General features: G+C 42.6%; 1 long non-coding RNA gene across 1 annotated transcript in view; it reads left to right on the plus strand.

Moving 5' to 3' along the window:
- Positions 1–19,887, plus strand: part of LOC137562963 (uncharacterized) — a 155,079-nt gene that overhangs the window by 129,122 nt on the left and 6,070 nt on the right. The gene's annotated exons all lie outside the window — the stretch shown is intronic.

A 19,887-nucleotide genomic window follows, 5' to 3' on the forward strand; every position in this document is an offset into this window, starting at 1 on the left:
GGCCACAGCTTTAGCCCCGACAGCCTTAAAGTGGGATTGTCAGCCACAAAATCAAATTCCATTTTCCCACTGCTCTGTGTTTATTATGTAGTCTACATGCAGTCTGCATTGCAAGCATTCCAATAAATGTTTGTGCTGTAATGAATCTTATCTCAGTCAGGCTCACTCCTTTCTGGTATATTGCTGGGGATAGGGAAGCTTGTTCTCTCCCCTCCCACTTTCCTGCTCCTCACTGATTGGCTGTGGACAGTTCAGTGTGACACAGGCTGAGAAGGGAAATACACCTCACCCCTCTGCAGAAGCTGCTGAAACATGATCTATGCTGTGCTTACATGTGTTTACAAAGCAAGCTAGATATGACATCTCCTCTTTTAGTGTCCGCTAGGTTCCTGAAACTAAACCTGGACAAAACAGAATTTATGATCTTCCCATCCCTGACCCTCCCAGATGTACAGGACACTGTTAACCACTCTACCGTCCACCCTAACTCTCAAGCCCGCTGTCTGGGTGTCACCCTGGACTCCGCACTCTTCTTCACCACCCACATCCAAAACCTCACAAAGTTCTGCAACTTCCACATCCGTAACATCTGCAAGATTTGCCCTTTCCTGACCTCTGCCACCACCAAACTCCTCATCCATGCCCTCATAATTTCCTGCCTTGACTACTGCAATGCCCTTCTGTCTGGTCTACCTATAATAACACGTATTTATCTACTTATATATGTGTTTTCTTCTGGGATAGTATGGCTTACAGTGCTTTACTACCTATAGTTGATTGTTTGCTTTTACTTGCTCTACCAATATTGGAATGTACCAAAAATAGCTGTTTTTAAACTGAATTAATTAAAATGATTGCAATTGGTTGCAATGGAAAAGGAAGAACCTGATTGAACTTACAAATATATATATATAGGCTTATCCTAACCGCTTATCTACCACAGTGATCCTGTTTTTTATTCTGTTTATATGTATGTATAATGATGTCCAGACAAAAAGCAGCCCCACCTTCAAACCTTTCTTTTAACTTTTTAAGACAGATGATTTTTTTTTTCTGTTGAAGCTTCAGTTGACATAGAAAAGGTATAATTTGAGCATAGCACTTACAGAGCTATCAAATGCCATACGTACATCCATATCTGGAAATATTCCTTAATTAAGCTTATTCTCTGTCTGGAAGTCCAAAGTCATGCACTGCTGGTAAGAACGGAAGCCTTTTAGCTGAGAAAATATAAGAGCACATTTTTATTAATATAATATGGCCAGAAATGGGATTCATTTTGCTGCTAAGAAAAGCAAAGGCAAAATTACATGTCCAATCATCCTAAGCCGATGTCAAAAGTCAAGCAAATTGCAGGTTTATACCTTTTAACTAAGAAAGTTTTGTTGATGGTAGTTTAAAGGCATTAAGGAGACCTATTAGGACTACCTGCTCACGTCTAGGCTGCAATTCTCCGCTAACAACACACACCTATTACTTTCTAAATTACCCTGACAAATTCTCCGAGAGAGGGGCATCAAATAGTTTAATTAGGAGGCTGCTGGATTGTCAGGTCCTTCACAGGGTTCCATTTATATCCCCTCTAATTAACCACATGATACAGCAAGAAGGTAACATCCTGCAATGCCATGGGCTTTAATGGAGCAATTAAAGCAGGGAAGATTTAAATTACCTAGAATCTACAGTTATATTGAAGAGACTCTAAACTTGTCCAGTGGGCATTTCCCCAAACCACGGAAGAAAGAAGAGTTGAGTTAGAGACTCCAGGGGCTGCTTGACTTTGCATACTGATTGTACATTATATCCTGCAGAAGACGACGAGACACAAAGAAGCAGTGCTGGTCGAGGTCATAAAAAACATTATGTGATCTGGGAGGAAAGCCTGGAGACGGAGAACTTGACGAGAGAGCTGCGCCGACACTCGCCGCTTCATTGGTGTCTGTAAAACCTCTACCCTTCTGCCTTCTCTTCCTCCATTAAAGGGAAACTCTACTCTCGTTAGAAAATAAATTGCTCTCTTCATATTTGCTCTGTACATTGCAAGGAATTTACAATGCATTATTGTAGCTTTATACCCTATTATGTTGTCTACAAACAGACGTAAGCAGAGCTGGGACAAGGTCCTCCAGCACCCAAGGCTGAGACACCAAAGTGCGCCCCTCCATCCCTCCCACCTCCAGCCATCACACACTGATTGCTATTAGACTAAGAGGGACCCCAGGATCCCCCCCCCCCCCCCCCCAACACCTTAATCTCTAGTTATCTGGCTTGCAGTCATTGCCATGTATCCCCTTTTCTTATTTCTCTCTGCTTCAAACACAATAGGGGAATGATGGCTGAGTGAGTTGTGTGCCCCATCCTACACTGCACCCTGAGGCTGGAGCCTCTCTCGCCTCTTCCTCGGCCCGGCCCTGAACGTAAGAGTTGATTCACAAAAGATATTGTATGAATAAGTACACATATCTAAACAGCGAAGGCTAAACATCACTGGGAGGGCGTGACATCATACCAATATACAGCAATAGATATATAAATATAGGAAGTGTTTCTGATGCTGAAACCAAGAAAATTACCATAAATGAGAGTAAATGAGGGTATGCTGAAAAATGTACTGCATTCCACTATATGTCACTACTGCGCCTTTTTAAGTCTATCAGACATATAGTTGGCTTGTATTAAAAAATAATTTTACTGTGAATTGACAACTGTAACATCATACCTCACACTTATTTATTTCCTTACAGTCATAAGCAATAGTGCCATCTTTACTGCTGGCAATGTGAATCACTACGGAGAATGGCTGTATGACATCATAGCCTAGGGAGGGTGGGGTTACACACCAACATATAGCAATAAATAGCATTTCTGACGCTGAAACCAGAATAATTAAGTGGGTAAGCTGAATAATTTATTACATTTGACTATATGACGTTTCAGTTGCTCTTTAAAATGGACCTGAACTCTTGCACAGGACAGAAGGAAAACATAGAGAAATGCACTCTGTATGTATTTAGAGAGTTTAGCCAGTCTTATTCTCCCTCATCTGTGACTAAGCACAAGTTGTAATTTGATCCCTCAGCTGTGTCAGCTGCCTGCCACGACAGAGAGCTCATTTGTGAACACAGGATGTTAACAATATGTCTGCTTCAATGAAAGCAGGAAGTAGACACACTGCAGATTTATTGCAGGATTTGTATTTGCTGTAACTCAGAAATGTTTTCTTTAAAGAGGAACTCCAGTGAAAATAATGTAATAAAAAAGTGCTTAATTTTTACAATAATTATGTATAAATGATTTAGTCAGTGTTTGCCCATTGTAAAATCTTTTAAATCCCTGATTTACATTTTGACATTTATTACATGGTGACATTTTACTGTTGGCAGGTGATGTAGCTGCTGCATGTTTTTTTGGCAGTTGGAAACATCTGTAAACAGGTATTTCCCACAATGCAGCAAGGTTCACAGACAGGAAACTGCCAAGAGTACGTACTCAGAGTTTCTTGTGGGAGGGGTTTCATGACAATATCAGCCATACAGCACCCCCTGATGGTCTGTTTGTGAAAAGGAATAGATTTTGCATGTAAAAGGGGGTATCAGCTACGGATTGGGATAAAGTTCAATTCTTGGTCAGAGTTTCTCTTTAAAGGTTATTATGCTGTTGCTTATCTTTTAGATAAGCAGAGAGGAAGTTCTGAGATCAGGTCCGCTTTAAAATGTAAAGGACATTTTAATACAACTAGATTGTACAATGATTTGTGTCGCAGCAAAATATTATTATATTATATTATGTCAATTAATGAAAGTTATGTTTTCCTTTGATTTCATGTTTAATTGGAGGACAGTTCTTTGGTTTTGCTTGATGAAAAGTGATTTGTTTCTCTCCTGCTCTTGTCACTGCAGAGTTTTGGTATTATAAATCCATGTTATTGCGCATCTTCTCCTGCACACGTTGCCTCTGCCCCGCCATCCGGGGGACACAGCGCCGTGCTAATAGGACGTCTGTCTCTCGTTTTATCTTTTAGTGCATATTACAAGAGAATCCGTAAGATATTAATTAGGAAATCAACATCACAACAAGTCAGGTCCTTGTATCTCACTAGAACAGACAAAATCTATTAGGTTTAGCTGCTCATTTGATGTGGAAATCAATAACTCGCTCGGCAGAACCGAAAACAAAGAAGAGAAAAAGATACAAAAAAAGTGTGAGGAAGAAAAAGAGATTACTAAGTAAAGAGACAACAGACTTGTACTGTGGGTCATTTTTTTGTTCATTTCATATTTTTTGAAAGCTGACTTGAACTCAGAACTTCCCCTTTGCTCTAAAAGATAAGCAACAGCATAATAACCTTTAAAGAAAAACATTTCTGAGTTACAGCTGATACAAATCCGGCAATAAATCTGCAGTGTGTCTACTTCCTGCTTTCGTGAAAGCAAATATAGGGTTAACATCCTGTGTTTACAAATTAGCTACTCTGCCAAAGACTGCTGAGATTCCCGAGCTGGCACAGCTGAGAGATCGAAATACAACTTGTGATTAGTCACAGATGGGTGGAATTATATAGGCTAAACTCTGTAAATAGATACAGGGTGCATTTCTCTGTGATTGCAGTTGCACTTAGGCACCCACATATATTTCAATAAACCCAGGCTGCCTTGTATCTATGTAAAAGAGCTCTTGCTGTAAATACTGCATGCAAATGCCACTACACAACCCACCAATTTAAATACCTATCATTGTCCATTACTACGATCTGACATGACCCTGATGAAGGGAGCAAATTCTAAGGGTTTTTGGCATCGGTGGAAGAGGGGGTCGGTAAGGGTTTAGCATTTGTATACTTGTTGGGTTAAGTTTCGGCCTTGATGGTGGTGGGGGTGGGGGGTCGGTTAGAGCTGGGCATCGGAGAGATCAAGAATAGGGTTAGGTTTAACAATAGTAAAATATTGGTAGCATTTTCTATTATTTTACTATCGGAAATACCCCTGCCCAATAGTAGAATCTGAATAATTTTACCCATATTCTACCACTGGTTATTTCCGGTACCTAAAATTCCACATCGCCCATTTTGCATGTACCCGTGCAACAGTGTCCACTAAAACATCATGGGGTTTAAGTCACAACAGAAATGTACTGTAGCAAAAGCATCCAAAATCAAAGTGTTTTGTGTACAAGTGTACAGTTACCCTACATGAAATACAAGTACAAAGCACATATCAATCAATGTGCTGCTATATAAAGCCAAGGGACGCATCAGATGTCACAGTGAGAGGATATGATATTTGTATTCCTCATACAAGGCAATATACAGACTAGGATGTGCATCATACCCCAAATATTCTGCCATTTATTTATCATGTTATGCAGACGTTCTCAGCAGCCTTTTACCTCTGAGCCATCAAATGTCATCATCAAAGCTTTCCTAGACAATTTGTTCATTATCACAGCCCAGCTGCTCTCTATCTCTGCCACTTGAATGATTGTCCAGTGGCACCCAGCTGTTCATTCTTCATTAATACAGAGGGCAGCCGAGCAGAGGCTGGCCAGCGCCAATAAAGCTATTGCAAACTCTATGCTCACTTAACATCAAATGCTGTATAAGGCGGCACTTTAATAGGGAGAGACAGCAGCGTGAAAATGTTCCTTGTGAAAATGCTGCTCTCTAAATTCATGCAATAAAAGCAGAAGAAGAAAGATTCGGAGCCTGCTGCCACCACAAAAATGAATTTCCCCAATTCTCCATATGAACGCATAGGTGGATTACACCCATTGTAAATAGATTGCTATTTGATACTCACATAGGCAGAGAAAGGGCAAGTGCTCTGAACCAAGCAACACCTGTCCTGTCTATGGGTGCACAAAAGACTCCTGCCTCCTGAAAATGCACAGACCAGGCTTACGCCCTTCTCAGCCCATAAACACAGGTGCTGAGAACTGCATGCAATAGAGACATCAGTTCCACATAAAAGCAATACATGTTAGTAGGTACGCCTTGTGCAGGCTTCTCTCATGGTACCCATCCTAACCTCTCGAGCGTTACTCCATTTGCTTAAAGTGGGTACCGTGAGAGAAGCCTGCACAAGGCGTACCTCCATCTCCATGTGAGATTCCTCTTTGAGCATACCTCCAATATATATTTATGCAAAACGTGTCCACTGTCCTCAGCAGCAAGCCCCATAGCTGGCCGTGTGTTTGAGAGCTGCATGTCTGTGATGATGAAAAGCAAGATTGGGGTTTACTCAAGAATTCTTTGTGGTATGCATGACTATGGGTGTGACTACAGGTTTGACATAGGCGTGACTAGAGGTGTGCCATGTGCCATAGGTGACTGTGATCATGGATGTGACTAGGGGTGTGGCATAGGTGTGACTAGGGCTGCGACATAGGTGTGACTGTAGATGTGGCCTAGGCATAACTAGGGGAGTAGTGTAATCAATCAAAAAATGTATAAAAAGGACACAAGTAGGATTTTTTTCTGGAATCCCATTGGCTTTTAACTAGTTTTCCCTTATGGACCAGAGCAATTTTCACATTTCAGTGCTCCTCCCTTTCATTTGCCAATACGTTTATCACTACTTAGTACAATGAAATGGTCTATTTCTTGTTTTTCACCACCAATTAGGCTTTCTTTGGGTGGTACAGTTTGCTTAGAATGATTTTATACCAACTGCATATTAACAGGAAAATAAAAAATAAAAAAATGAGTCTCAGTTTTCGACCCTTATAATTTTAAAATAAAATGTGCTACTGTGGATAAAACCCACACATTTTATTTGCCCATATGTCCAGGTTATAACAACGTTTAAAATATATCCTTAAAACAATGTATGTTGACAATATTTTATTTGGAAATAAAGGTGTATTTTTTCAGATTTGCATCCATCACAAACAGAGGCAGGACAAGGTCCTCCAGCACCCAAGGCTGAGACACCAAAGTGCCCCCCTCCATCCCTCCCCCCTCAGCTGTCACACACTGATTGCTATTAGACTAAGGTGCCACAGGGCCCACAACCTCCCCAACACCTTAATATCTAGTTATCTGGCTTGCAGTCACTGCAATGTATCCCCTTTTCTTATCTATTTCTGCTTCAAACACAATTAGGAATGACAGCTGAATGAATTGTGCGCCTCCTCCTACACTGCGCCCTGAGGCTGGAGCCTCTCCAGCCTATGCCTGGGCCCGGCCATGATCACAAATTACAAGCCCTTATTTGCAAAAATAACAGTTATATACCCTCATGAGTCCCTAAGGTAACTATTTATGTATTTTTTAAAATGTGAATTTTTTGCCCTTGCCGCAGTGTTCTTTCCTATCACCCTCCCATTTGCCTACCTCTTCCCCGCCCCATTCACTTCCCACATTTTTCAAGGCGGAAATGATAACAGAGACCAAGGGGAACAAGGAGGCGAATGGACAATGCACAGAGGTATGTTAATCCACCATGAACATACCTCTGTGCTTAACCTAGGTGGCTTTGTCTCGGGTCAGGTATACTTTAATATGCAAGGTTAGGAACAGTACAATGCAACGAACATTAGGCTAGGTGGAAGAGCAGTGTTGCTTGCGAATGTTCACCAAAGTTCTTTTCACATCGAAATGCTATTTTTGATTTCAAGAACATATTCGTGAAAATAGATCGTATTTTCGCAATATGATCAAAGAAGACAAATTTTTCTTTCCAAAGCGAAAAAAACACAAAAATGCATAATTTTATCACCAAAGTTTCAGAAAATAATGTATTTTAGTACACAAATTTGCGAAAAATGCAAAAAAATTACAGACTGATTACAAAATGATTTTCAATGGCATTTGCGCAAGAAAGTTGAATTTTACATTCATTTCGCAAAAATTAATGTGAAAAGAATATCAGCATTTTCTCGCATCTAAAAATGCTCCTTGCCAAATTAATTACTACATTTATTTTTCTACACCGCAAACTGAGTTTTTATGATTGATATAGTCAAGGTATATAATAATAGCTATGGCTGCTGAACAATTTTCATACATATTGCAATTGGATTTCAAATCATGATTAAAAAAAGCGAATAAAAAAGCGAACTCCTCTAGCAGCTGACATTTATACCAGTCCAGAAGGGCAGGTCTTAAAGGGACCCTGGGCAGCTTATAAAAACAGAATTTACACTTACCTGGGGCTTTCTCCAGCCCACCGTAGGCCACGAGGTCCCCTGGTGTCCTCCTAGCTCCTTCCCTGGTCCCAGTCCCGACTCCGGTTGCATGACGACTTCGGCCTAAAGTCATCAGGTCTGCTTCCCGCTGCGGAGGACCACATTATCACGCCGGCTGGCTATGCGTCTCTAAGATTGAGCCGCACATGAGCAAGACTCTCAGGCTGGCCGTCATGATGACGCGTAGCCAGCCGGCGTAATGCCACAATCGTTTGCAGTGGGAAGCAGACCCGAAGTCGTCCTGTAACCAGAGCCGGGACCAGGGAAGGAGCCAGGAGGACGCCGGGGACCTCGCGGCCTACGGTGGGCTGGAGGAAGCCCCAGGTTAGTGTAAATTATGTTTTTTTTAACCTGTTCAGGGTCCCTTTAATATCTCAATTTTTTTGCTTTTAGCATTAGTACAAATGTGTCCCATACATTTTGTGATATAATATACAGGTTAATACCCAAACAATCAGGGGTGATCAGATCTGTGTTCAGGGGCGTAGCAATAGGGGGTGCAGAGGTAGCCACCGCATCGGGGCCCTTGGGCCAGAGGGGCCCTGAAGGGCCTTCCCTCAACTACAGTATTAGCTCTCAATTGTTCCTGTGCTGGTAATAATTACTTCTATAGATACTTTGAATAGTAGTGATCGCTAACAAACTGGTCCCCATCCCCTTCCTCTGACACTGTGGTTGTCCTTGGCAGGTTTTGGTGCGCCGTATCGATTGTTCTGTATAGAGTGCTTGAGGGGGCCCCATTGTAAAACTTGCATTGCGGCCGACAGCTCATTAGCTACACCACTGTCTGCGTTCTGTGTATTGCTCTTCAGAAAATGTGCTCCATGATGTATTAATGTGTAAAATGCAAAAACAAAAAATATATATAATAAAAATTCTCTAGAGTAACACCTATGCCATACTGAATATATTTCTTCATGGTGAGCGCTGCAGTTTACCATTTCCACCCATCAGCCTCGCAGCTGAGCATTTCAGTTTTATGCAGAGTGATAACTCTGAAAATAGAGATTAATTTAGATGCATCTACATTCAGTAATAACCACAAACACAGAGCCTTCAGCTGTTAATTGCACTTCATATTTATGATTAAATTCTTCTTGAATGTAAAATCCCAGAAGGTAAGCCTTGTACTGAATTTCCCAGTTTTAAAGTACATTTTCCAGCCATAGAAATGAAAACAGTTCAGCTTTCAGTGAGGCTGAAAATAAATAGATGATGATTAGCATCATAATCACTATCGTTGGCGTCATCACAAAAGAGTGAGAACCCTCCTAGACCGAGTCTGCTGAGATCACAAAACAGCAGCTCAGGGTCACAGATTAAAGGGAATTTGAAGTGAAAATAAACTTTTGATATAATGATTTGTTTGTGTGGTACAGCTAAGAAATAGAACATTAGCAGCACAGATATCAGTCTCATATCATTTCCAGTACAGGAAGAGTTAAAAAACGTCAGTTGTTAACTATGCAAAAGAGCTTCTCTGAGCTCTCTGACTAATTTAGTCAGAGAGCAGTACTATTTTCTGAAGCACTTATCTCAACCTGTCTCTCACCGTTTCTTGTTTGTTTTGGTTTTTCTGCTAGGAAGTTCAAAGGTTAATTTGCTCTGCTCTGTTTCATCATTTAAAATACAGCAATTTGTAAACTGCAAATATTGGAGAATGATACAATGTTTTAGAAAAACGGCTATATAACTGAAAATAAAAATATGAGACTCTTCTCTCTGCAATTACTGTTCTAGCAGCCTTAGACCATGCTGCTCCCCTGACCTTTCGTACCAACAGTCGCCCCAACCCCCAACCTTGGCACACTGCCCTCACAAAAAAACTACAAAATGAGACACGAGCTGCAGAATGCAAATGGGGGAAATCCCGCCACAACAATGATTTCCTGGGATATAAGACCAAGTTGCAGACGTACCATACTGCCCTCGCTGATAGTAAACAGATATACTTCACTCACTTGATCGCTACCCAAGCCTCCAACCCACGACGTCTTTGTTATAATTTAAGTAGGCCTCAGTTATTTGGACTGAGTTAGTCAAAAAGGCTTGGGGAGCAGACCTGCCCTTTAAGGGGATTTTCTCTTAGAGAGAAAATCTTCAGTTCTGTCAGAACTAGAACATACCAAGAAGCTGTTCTATGGACAAGGCCACAGGTCTCCCTGACCTGTGCATGTACACCACTAGAACAATAAACATCAGCCATAGTTACTAAACACCACATTCTTGTATGTATGTCAAAAGCCGCATTGAATATTAATCGAGTAGGTGTGTATGATGACACCACAAGTGGGTCCACCAATAGTCTGATCTAGGGGATGGCGAAGATGATGTCATATTTAACTCTTTTCTAGTCGGTATTAAAGCCCGAGAGAGCAATGGGAGCTCACTCTGCTTCTTACTTTCACAGTAGCTCTCAATGCTGACTGGAACCTCTAAGTATCTTTCATTCTATATGTAATTTGATATAATGTATGCTGTACATAGGTAGTCTAGTGTAACGTAGGTTAGAAAGAAGGTACCTGATTGACTTCAGCAGGAAGTTTAATCAAGAAGCTTGTAACGCAACATGAAGATTGGCGTGGCTAGGATATGATGAACTGTATCTATCTGTATTTCTGTTTCCTGAATAAATAACGTAAATATTGAAGAAGCCTGAGAAAGTCTATCTCCTGCTTGCTGTGTTGAGAGTCAAGTTATCTCACAGTCCGTGAGACGCAACTATAAGAAGTTGCTGGCGCTGGAAAAAGGTGATTAGAACAGTTTATAACAGTCTTTTTACCACCTGCAATGCCCTACTTAACCCCACACCTCCCCCCCCAACCTCCACCCTCTCAGCCACTGACCTATCAAACTACTTCATCAACAAAATTACAACCATCCGGAGGGATATTTCTCTCCTCCACTCTATCGCCCCCGCCTCCCCACCACATCCGACTCCTGCCTCTTTCTCCTCCCTTACCTCCTTCAATCCTGTCACGGTGGAGGAAGTCAACCAGCTGCTGGCAACTTCACCTGCCACTTCCTGCCCCCTAGATCCGGTCCCATCTGATTCTCTGCGCCCACATTTTTCTGATCTGGCCCCTGTCCTCACCCATCTGTTCAACCTCTCTTTCTCCACCGGCATCTTCCCCTCCATATTCAAACAGGCCACTGTGCTTCCCCTGCTAAAGAAATCTTCACTTGACCCTGCTCTGCCATCCAACTACCACCCAATCTCTCTCCTCCCTTTTGCCTCAAAAATTCTTGAACGCCTGGCCCACCAACGCCTGACCAACTTCCTTAACTCCAACTCCCTTCTTGATCCCCTGCAGTCTGGTTTTCGCACAGCCCACTCTACAGAAACAGCCCTCACCAAAGTGATAAACGACCTTGCCATTGCCAAAGCCGAAGGTAAATACTCCATCCTGCTCCTCCTGGACCTCTCCTCGGCATTTGACACTGTCGACCACTCCCTCCTCCTCCACTCCCTGCAGCTAATGGGCATTCAGGACCTAGCCTTAGCCTGGATCTACTCCTACCTCTCTAACCGCACCTTCACAACATTTTTCAATGGCTCCTCATCCACTCCTACACCCCTCTCAGTTGGTGTTCCTCAAGGTTCCGTCCTAGGACCACTACTGTTCTCACTCTATACTGCCTCAATTGGCAAAATCATCTCCTCCATGGGTTTCAATTATCACCTGTATGCCGACGACACCCAGATATATCTCCACACCCCAGTCTCTCCTCCTCTACCATGAACAAAGTCTCTGCCTGCCTCACATCCATTTCCTCCTGGATGGCTGCCAGGTACCTGAAGCTTAATTTGGACAAGACTGAGATTCTAATATTCCCACCCCGCACAGCTGCACCCCTCCCAGATCTGCACGTCACTATTGAAAATACTACTATCCACCCTACCTCCCAAGCCCGCTGTCTAGGCGTTACTCTGGACTTTCCTTTACAGCCCACATCCAAGGTATTGCCAGATCCTGCAACTTCCACCTCCGCAACATCTCCAAAATCCGCTCCTACCTGATGGGCGTCATGGAAAGACGAGTAGCTTTGAATTTTGCTCTTGGACTTGCCCATTTTTACTTTATTTTACAATTTAAAAATGCTAGTGTTTTATTCCTACTGGCATTTACTAAGTAAACTAACTCTGAAAAATAGTTAACATTTTTATAATGGGCAGAGATATTTTGCTTGAGATTCTAGGATCGCAAACTGAATTGCAGTTGTGTTAGTGAGTCAGTTCACATATATATGCTTGCACTTTATATTTTAGCTGTTTTCTTGAAGTTCAGCCTTTGTTTATATTCACTTCTGATGCATTCGTAAAACTTTTTTCTATTTGTGTATGTTGGTTTCTATTAGAACTCTGTTGCATTGAGGTTCAGGTTGGATGGCCCCTGGTCCTTATAGATGTTCTAAAACGGCAAAAGCCTATATAGACAGTCCTTGATGAACAGAACTGTATGAAAGGCATGGACCGAGGTGTATCTAGAGGGGTGCAGGCATGGCTTGTGCCATGAGTGCCACAGCACCATGGGCACCATGCCTGCTCCAGCTATGCTGTGTTTAGAGGGGAAAGGGTCTCTGACTGGGAAGAGGGCACAATTTCAGTGTTTGCAATAGACTCTATATTACCCAGATACACCCTTGGGCATGAACTACGATAGGCAAGTCCATGGCTCACTGTATAATAAATCCAAGGTTTGGCCAATAGTCCTTGTCATGTAATCACTATGTAAATTATTTCAACTAAAAATGGTTAAGAATGCCTCATGAATATATAACACTTATATAAAATGGAGGAAGAAAGAAGTTTAAGGTTGAAATGTTGACCTGAACGATTTGCGTTTCCCTTTGTCCGCAAATAATTATGCTTCTGGGCCAGATCCTACGGGAAGGAGACGTGGTCCTATTGAGAAGCTAGACGTGGTCAAGGCATGGATGGGAAATAATAGGCAGAAGGCTAGGAGGACAGGTCTGTGTCAAGCTGAGAGATAAATATTCCTTTTCTTTTTAATAAATGAAAGCTAGATTGCAGGAGTTGAGTTTCCTTGAGAAGTCAGGTTTTTATACACTTTTCTATGAAGATTTGACTGCCATTGTTTCCGTACATCACCTGAAATGGCTTGAAAATATAATTCCATTCCATTCAGCTGAATTCATTAACTGTTCTATTCTCATCGGAGCTCCAAGAACAAATCACTGTCACACTGTGGAAATGAATTGATAATCAAAGCGGAATCAAGATTCAGATCTGCAAATGGCCAGTTTGTTTTTTTTTTTGTTTGTTTTTTTGCAGGAATGATTTATTAGTGTGATGGAAAACTCATAAATATATCCTTAATCTGAGGCATGAACAAAGATTTCAGTAGATCAAAAATATAATCAGAACATATTGTTTAAAACACCTTCCTTAACCAGTTCACCCCCAAGGGTTTTTATCCTAACGGACCAGAGCAATTTTCAGTTGTCAGCGCTCCTCCCTTTTATTCCCTAATAACTTTATTACTACTTATCACAAGAAAATGATCTATACCTCGTTTTTTTCGCCACCAATTAGGCTTTCTGTGGATAGTACATTTTGCTAAGAATTTTTTTATTCTAAATGCATTTTAATGAGAAAAACAGAAAAAAAAAGAAAAAAAATCATTATTTCTCAGTGTTCAGCCTTTATAGTTTTAAAATTAAACATTCTCCTGTGGATAAAACAAACACGTTGTATTTGCCCAGTGGTCCCGATAATTAAACCGTTTAGATTATGTCCCTACCACAATGTATGGCGACAGTATATTATTTTGAAATATAAGTGGTTATTTTTCTGTTTGTTCTGGCCATAATTACAAGCCCCTATGTAATAAATTAAAATTAATTTTCCCCCATAAAATATAGAATAAAAAAAGCTGAGTCCCTAAGGCAACTATTTTTTTTTTTTTTTTAAGCTGATTTTTTTTTTACAAGTGTTTTTTTTGGGGGGGAGGGTTGGAAGTGTAATTTTATTAATGATGTGTATATACTTGAAAATGTATGTATTTTGTAAGTGTAATATACTTTTTGGCCACAAGATGGCGCTGGTGAACACTCATAGGACGTGTTCACTTTTTTTTTTTTTTTTTTTTTTTACACACTTTATTAAACTGTTACATTTCCTGTTTATGTGAATGGACGTAGCCGCTGTTCGCGGTCACGTCCATTCACTCCAGGCACTGCGATTGGGTAGAGGACTACACGGCGGTAGCAGCGGCGGGAATGCGCGACGTATTAAAACGTCATGTTGCTGTTAATAGCGGTAAGCATGACGTTTTAATACGTTAGGATGGCGGTAAATGGTTAAAGTGAACCCGAGGTGAAAATAAACTGATGAAATAAACAATTGTATTTATTCTCCTACTCCTAAAAATGACTTTTTTTTTTTAGATATCCCATGGTTTTATTTTATATTTAACCATTTACAAAGTAGAATTAATGTTTTGTTGTCTCTGCTTAGTGGCAGCCTATTAACCTCCTTGCCGGTCTAAAAAATCCGGCAAGGAGGCAGCGGCGCACATTTTTTTAATTTTTTTTTTTTTAAATCATGTAGCGAGCCAAGGGCTCGCTACATGATAGCCGCTAAGCGGCGGCATCCCCCCACCCACTCCGATCGCCTTCGGCGATCAGAGTATGCAGGGAATCCCGTTGAGAACGGGATTTCCTGCAGGGCTTCCCCGGTCGCCATGGCGACGGGGCGGGATGACGTCACCGACGTCATGGACGTCGGGACGTCATAGGGAATCCCGATCCGCCCCTCAACGCTGCCTGGCACTGATTGGCCAGGCAGCGCAGGGCTCTGGGGCGGGGGGGAGCGACTCGGCGCGGCGGATTGCGGCGGATCGGCGGCGAGCGGCGGCGATCGGAAGTTACAAGCAGCTAGCAAAGTGCTAGCTGCTTGTAACAAAAAAAAAATTATGCAAATCGGCCCAGCGGGGCCTGAGATATCCTCCTGCGCAGGTTACCCCGAGCTGAGCTCGGGATAACCGGCAAGGAGGTTAAGGCTATCATTCATAAACCGTTCCCGCATGCGGAAATGCTAAAAACAGCTGACTTTACCGAACACTGAGCAAAATATGTATTCATAAAGGCTGTTTCCGCATGCGAAGCTGACTTTCTCGAGCAGAGCGATAAATTACCGCATTGTGCGTGATTCTATGCGGAAATGTAACAAAATGTAAATTCATAAAAATTAATGCAAGCGGTATGCGGACAGGGATTACCGCTCCCCTGGATGTAGCGATAGGCATGCGTAGTACATGTAAGTGAATGGAACAGACCTCCCAAGCAGCAGCAGAGAGAGCAGCGCACGGAGGGACTCGGCCAGCTTCTCCTGTTTCCGCATGCCTACCGACAGCCTACCGACAGCCTACAGCGGGATATCTCCGCATTCCTACCGCAACAGGCAACATTTTTATGAATGACCACCCAGAAGGCTGAAATTCCGACAGCAGTGTTTCTCCGCACGGATTTACTTTACCGACAGCACTTTTATGAATGATAGTCTAAGTGTCCTAAATGAAAATACACGAATTATTGACCTTTTTATCACCCTCTGCTCTTAAAGGGACTCCGAGATCTACCTAAAAAGTAAAATAGTACTCACCGGGGGCTTTCTTTAGTCCAGCGCTGGTCGGGAGGTCCCACGACGGCGTCCTGGCTCCTCTCCTAGGCCCCGCTCCTAGGACCTCCCGACCAGCGCTGGACTAAAGAAAGCCCCCGGTGAGTACTATTTTACTTTTTAGGTAGAGCTCGGAGTCCCTTTAAGAGTTGTATTCTGCCAGTAAAACTTTATGGCTGCAATTTTGCTTATCAGTGATGTTTACTATATTCCCTACAAGGTACCAACAAGACAGAAGATGTCACTTTCATGCCTAAAAATTAACTCTTTCAGGCAGCAATATAAAATAAGTAAAACAACCTGGTTATTAACACTTTGCTAGCTGCGTCAGCACACTGATCGCTGCCGCCCCGCGCTTGATCGCCGCTATCCGTCGCGACGCACCGCCCCCCCCCCCCCCCCAGACCCTGTGCGCTGCCTGGCCAATTAGTGCCAGGCAGCGCTGAGGGGTGGATCGGGACTCCCAATGACGTCACGACGTCGCTGACGTCATCCCGCCCTCCAGGAAATCCCGTTTTTTGAACGTGATTTCCTGATCGGAGATAGCTGAAGGCGATCGAAGCGGGCGGAGGCTATCATGTAGCGAGCCCTGGGCTCGCTACATGTTTAAAAAAAAAAACTGCTGCTGCGAATTTATTAGACCGCCAGGAGGGTTAATATGTTTTGCACTGTACATACACATGTTTATCTCATCATGTCACTTGTCACCTCAGGTACACATTAACATAGATCCAGCATTTAATAAGATACAGAAAACTTGAAGGACAATTATTAAAAAAGTGCTTACATTCATTTTGCATGTAGGCCATGAGTAAGGACCTCTTGGTCGGAAACATGTCGGCTTTGTGTTGCAGCCAATTTACTTAACGATTTTTCACTAGAAATTGAATTGTTAGTGGCCACCTAAAAGGTGGCCACTAACGGCCCAATTTCTAGCGAAAAATCATTTGAGCGATCAGAAATTCTGATTGGATTGGTTCAAAATAATAATGAGTTGATGGGCTCAATCGATTATGAACAATTATAAAAATAATCGTCCAATTGGATTTTTGTCAAACCAAAATTTGGATTTTCTTGATTGATTGTGATAGATGGGAAGAAAAGATTGGTTCGTTGATGGTGTAGTGAACGATTTTTCTTTCAATCAGAATTTCTGATCGCTCGAATGATTTTTTGCTAGAAATTGGACCATTAGTGGCCACTTTAAAGAGACTCTGTAACATTCAAAAGATCCCCTGGGGGGTACTCACCTCGGGTGGGGGAAGCCTCCGGATCCTAATGAGGCTTCCCACGCCGTCCTCTGTCCCACGGGGGTCTCGCCGCAGCCCTCCGAACAGCCGGCGACTGTGCCGACTGTCATTTCAATATTTACCTTTGCTGGCTCCAGCGGGGGCGCTGTGGCGGCTTTCCATTCCGAACTACACGGAAATACCCGATCTCATTCGGGTCCGCTCTACTGCGCAGGCGCAGGAAACTTGCGCCTGCGCAGTAGAGCGGACCCGACGGCGATCGGGTATTTCCGTATAGTTCGGAGCCGACAGCCGTCAGAGCGCCTGCGCAGGAGCCAGGAAGGTAAATATTGACGTCACCGCTGCCCGGACTCCACGGAGGGCTGCAGCGAGACCCCTGATGGATGGAGGACGGCGTGGGAAGCCTCATTAGGATCCGGAGGCTTCCCCCACCCGAGGTGAGTACCCCCCAGGGGATCTTTTCATGTTACAGTTCCTCTTTAAGAGTGAATTTTTTATATGTTTATGGTAATGTATTGAATGATTAAATTTTTCAATAAATAAAGAATTAAAAAAAAAAAGATATTAATGAGAACAGGGCCAGGTATCAACACTATAAATTTATAAAAGCACTGTGATTGGTGCATCGCTTTGCTGATAGGACAGTAAGGGAAAAGCAGTAATTTAGCACATGTCATAACTGTGTGGTAAATTACAACAGGCATGGCACGGTGAAAAGGCAAGTGCTTCCAAAGTGTTGACTGGCCAAATAGTTTAAAGAGCAGAATGTTGGGTAGACCAATAGATCGGGGATCCACACTTGTGCATTGCTGAGCATATCAAAGCTCTACCAGAACAATTTCTTCAATCTTCTGCTTATCTGTTACTGTGCAGTTTTTGCTGTGTGCCAAATGAGACGTGTAAAGGTTCATACACAAGGTAGAACAAATTTGCCATATACAATCTTTCTGCAAATTTGGTCAATAATCCAACTCAATGGATTGCTAAACAACAAGGAATGAGCAGCAAATGAGGGCACTGTTTTTGTACTTGTCCTGCCCACCAGAAACCGCTCACTCATGCGCCACTCCATCTTTCCCCTTCTCCTTTCCACGGAACAGAACACCCTCCTCTATAGTCATGCACAATTGTTAATGGTGACATTGTGTGTACACGCCTTTAGCAAAGAAAGTCATTTTGCTGCGTACTTGCTTCTGTGCTGTGCCTGACCATAGATGTTATTACGTCTGTAGCAGCGCAGCAGCTTTTAAAGTGTAATTCAGGTCTCGACAACCCTGAATTATTTCTCCCTCCGAGTTGCTACGACTTAGACTGGGAATAGTATTTAACACCGCCCAGAATTTTAGAGGCAGCAGGATGAGCCACAATTGACCGGGTGGCTGAATAACAACGCATGCACCTTCAGAGCTGGGACCCACAGTAGCTGTTTCAGATACATTTTGATATTGCAGGTGATTTCAAAAGTGCTAAGCTAATGAAAGGCAATTGGTGTGATTCTACAGGAGTGATTGCGATTTACCCAAATCACAATCACGTGTCCTGTGGCATTTTTTTTCGAGTGGTTGCACTTCAATGCAACGTACAGGATCACTGTAAAATTCAAGCAATACAAAGCAATTTTATGGCGCAGAAAAAATACAAAAAGAAAATTGCAATTACTAATCGCTAGCATTAATTTCTAACGTGCTTTAACCCTTTAGCAGCCAATTTACTTAGAGGCTTGCAAGTGCTCCAGGCCAATTAATTTTAGCATATTTTTTTATTTCTCATTTGTTACATTTCCCTGCTGCTAATTAGTACTGTTGTAATGTATATTTATGGCCACGTGTCACTAGGGGGCAGTGTAGGACAATAACAGAGCACTTCTAGCATAAAATATACAAACTGAAATCAGTAGAGAGAGATCAAAGCATTCCAGGAATTTAAAGCACAACAAAGTTCTGCCAACTGAAGTCAAAACGCAGTGCACTTATCTGAAATAAGATAACTCTCTTGAAGTTATGGGTTAAAATCACCAGAAACCGTTGCTGAAATCGCTACAAAAGGCGCTTAGCGATTGCAATTGCATTTTGCGATTTCTAGTGGACCCTAACCCTTTTACTCAGCAATAAATACCAGTAAATGTATATAAATTGCAAGCTCTTGTGTACAGATACTACAATGCTGCATGAAAAACACAATTATAGTTGGATTTGTCAGGATTAAGGTATGCAAATGCAGAAATTAGAAGATAAATGAAACGCCTTTAAGCATTAATTCATTCTTCCAGCTCATTATGAACGAGCTCTAGAAATCCTGCACATTCCGTGTCCTCACTCCACCTTCCTCCCTACAATTCACATCATTTGAGGCCCACACTATCCGCCTCTACAATCCCCTCCCAGCCATTGTTGCAGTCTTATACCGCCCTCCGGGCTCCACACGACAATTTCTCGACAACCTTGCCTCCTGGCTCCCACACATCCTCTCCTCTGACCTCCCCACCATCATCCTCGGGGATTTCAATATACCCATCAATGAACCCAAGAACTCTGTTGCGACCCGGCTACTCACCATAGCCAACTCACATGGCCTAGTACAACACACCAACGCCCCCACTCACACTGCACGTCACACTCTCGACCTTATATTCACTAAATCCACCACCATTGCAGACCTCGACATCGCACCATTTCCACCCTCAGACCATTACCTTCTCGCCTTCAACGTCCTCACGGAAGGCACCTCCAAACTACCCGCCCACCCACCTGGTCGATGGCAGCGAGACCTACGCAAGCTCAACCCTGGCGTCCTTGCTGACTCCCTCCATGG

The sequence above is a fragment of the Hyperolius riggenbachi genome, chromosome 3 (genome assembly GCF_040937935.1).
Source record: "Hyperolius riggenbachi isolate aHypRig1 chromosome 3, aHypRig1.pri, whole genome shotgun sequence".
Taxonomy (NCBI): domain Eukaryota; kingdom Metazoa; phylum Chordata; class Amphibia; order Anura; family Hyperoliidae; genus Hyperolius; species Hyperolius riggenbachi.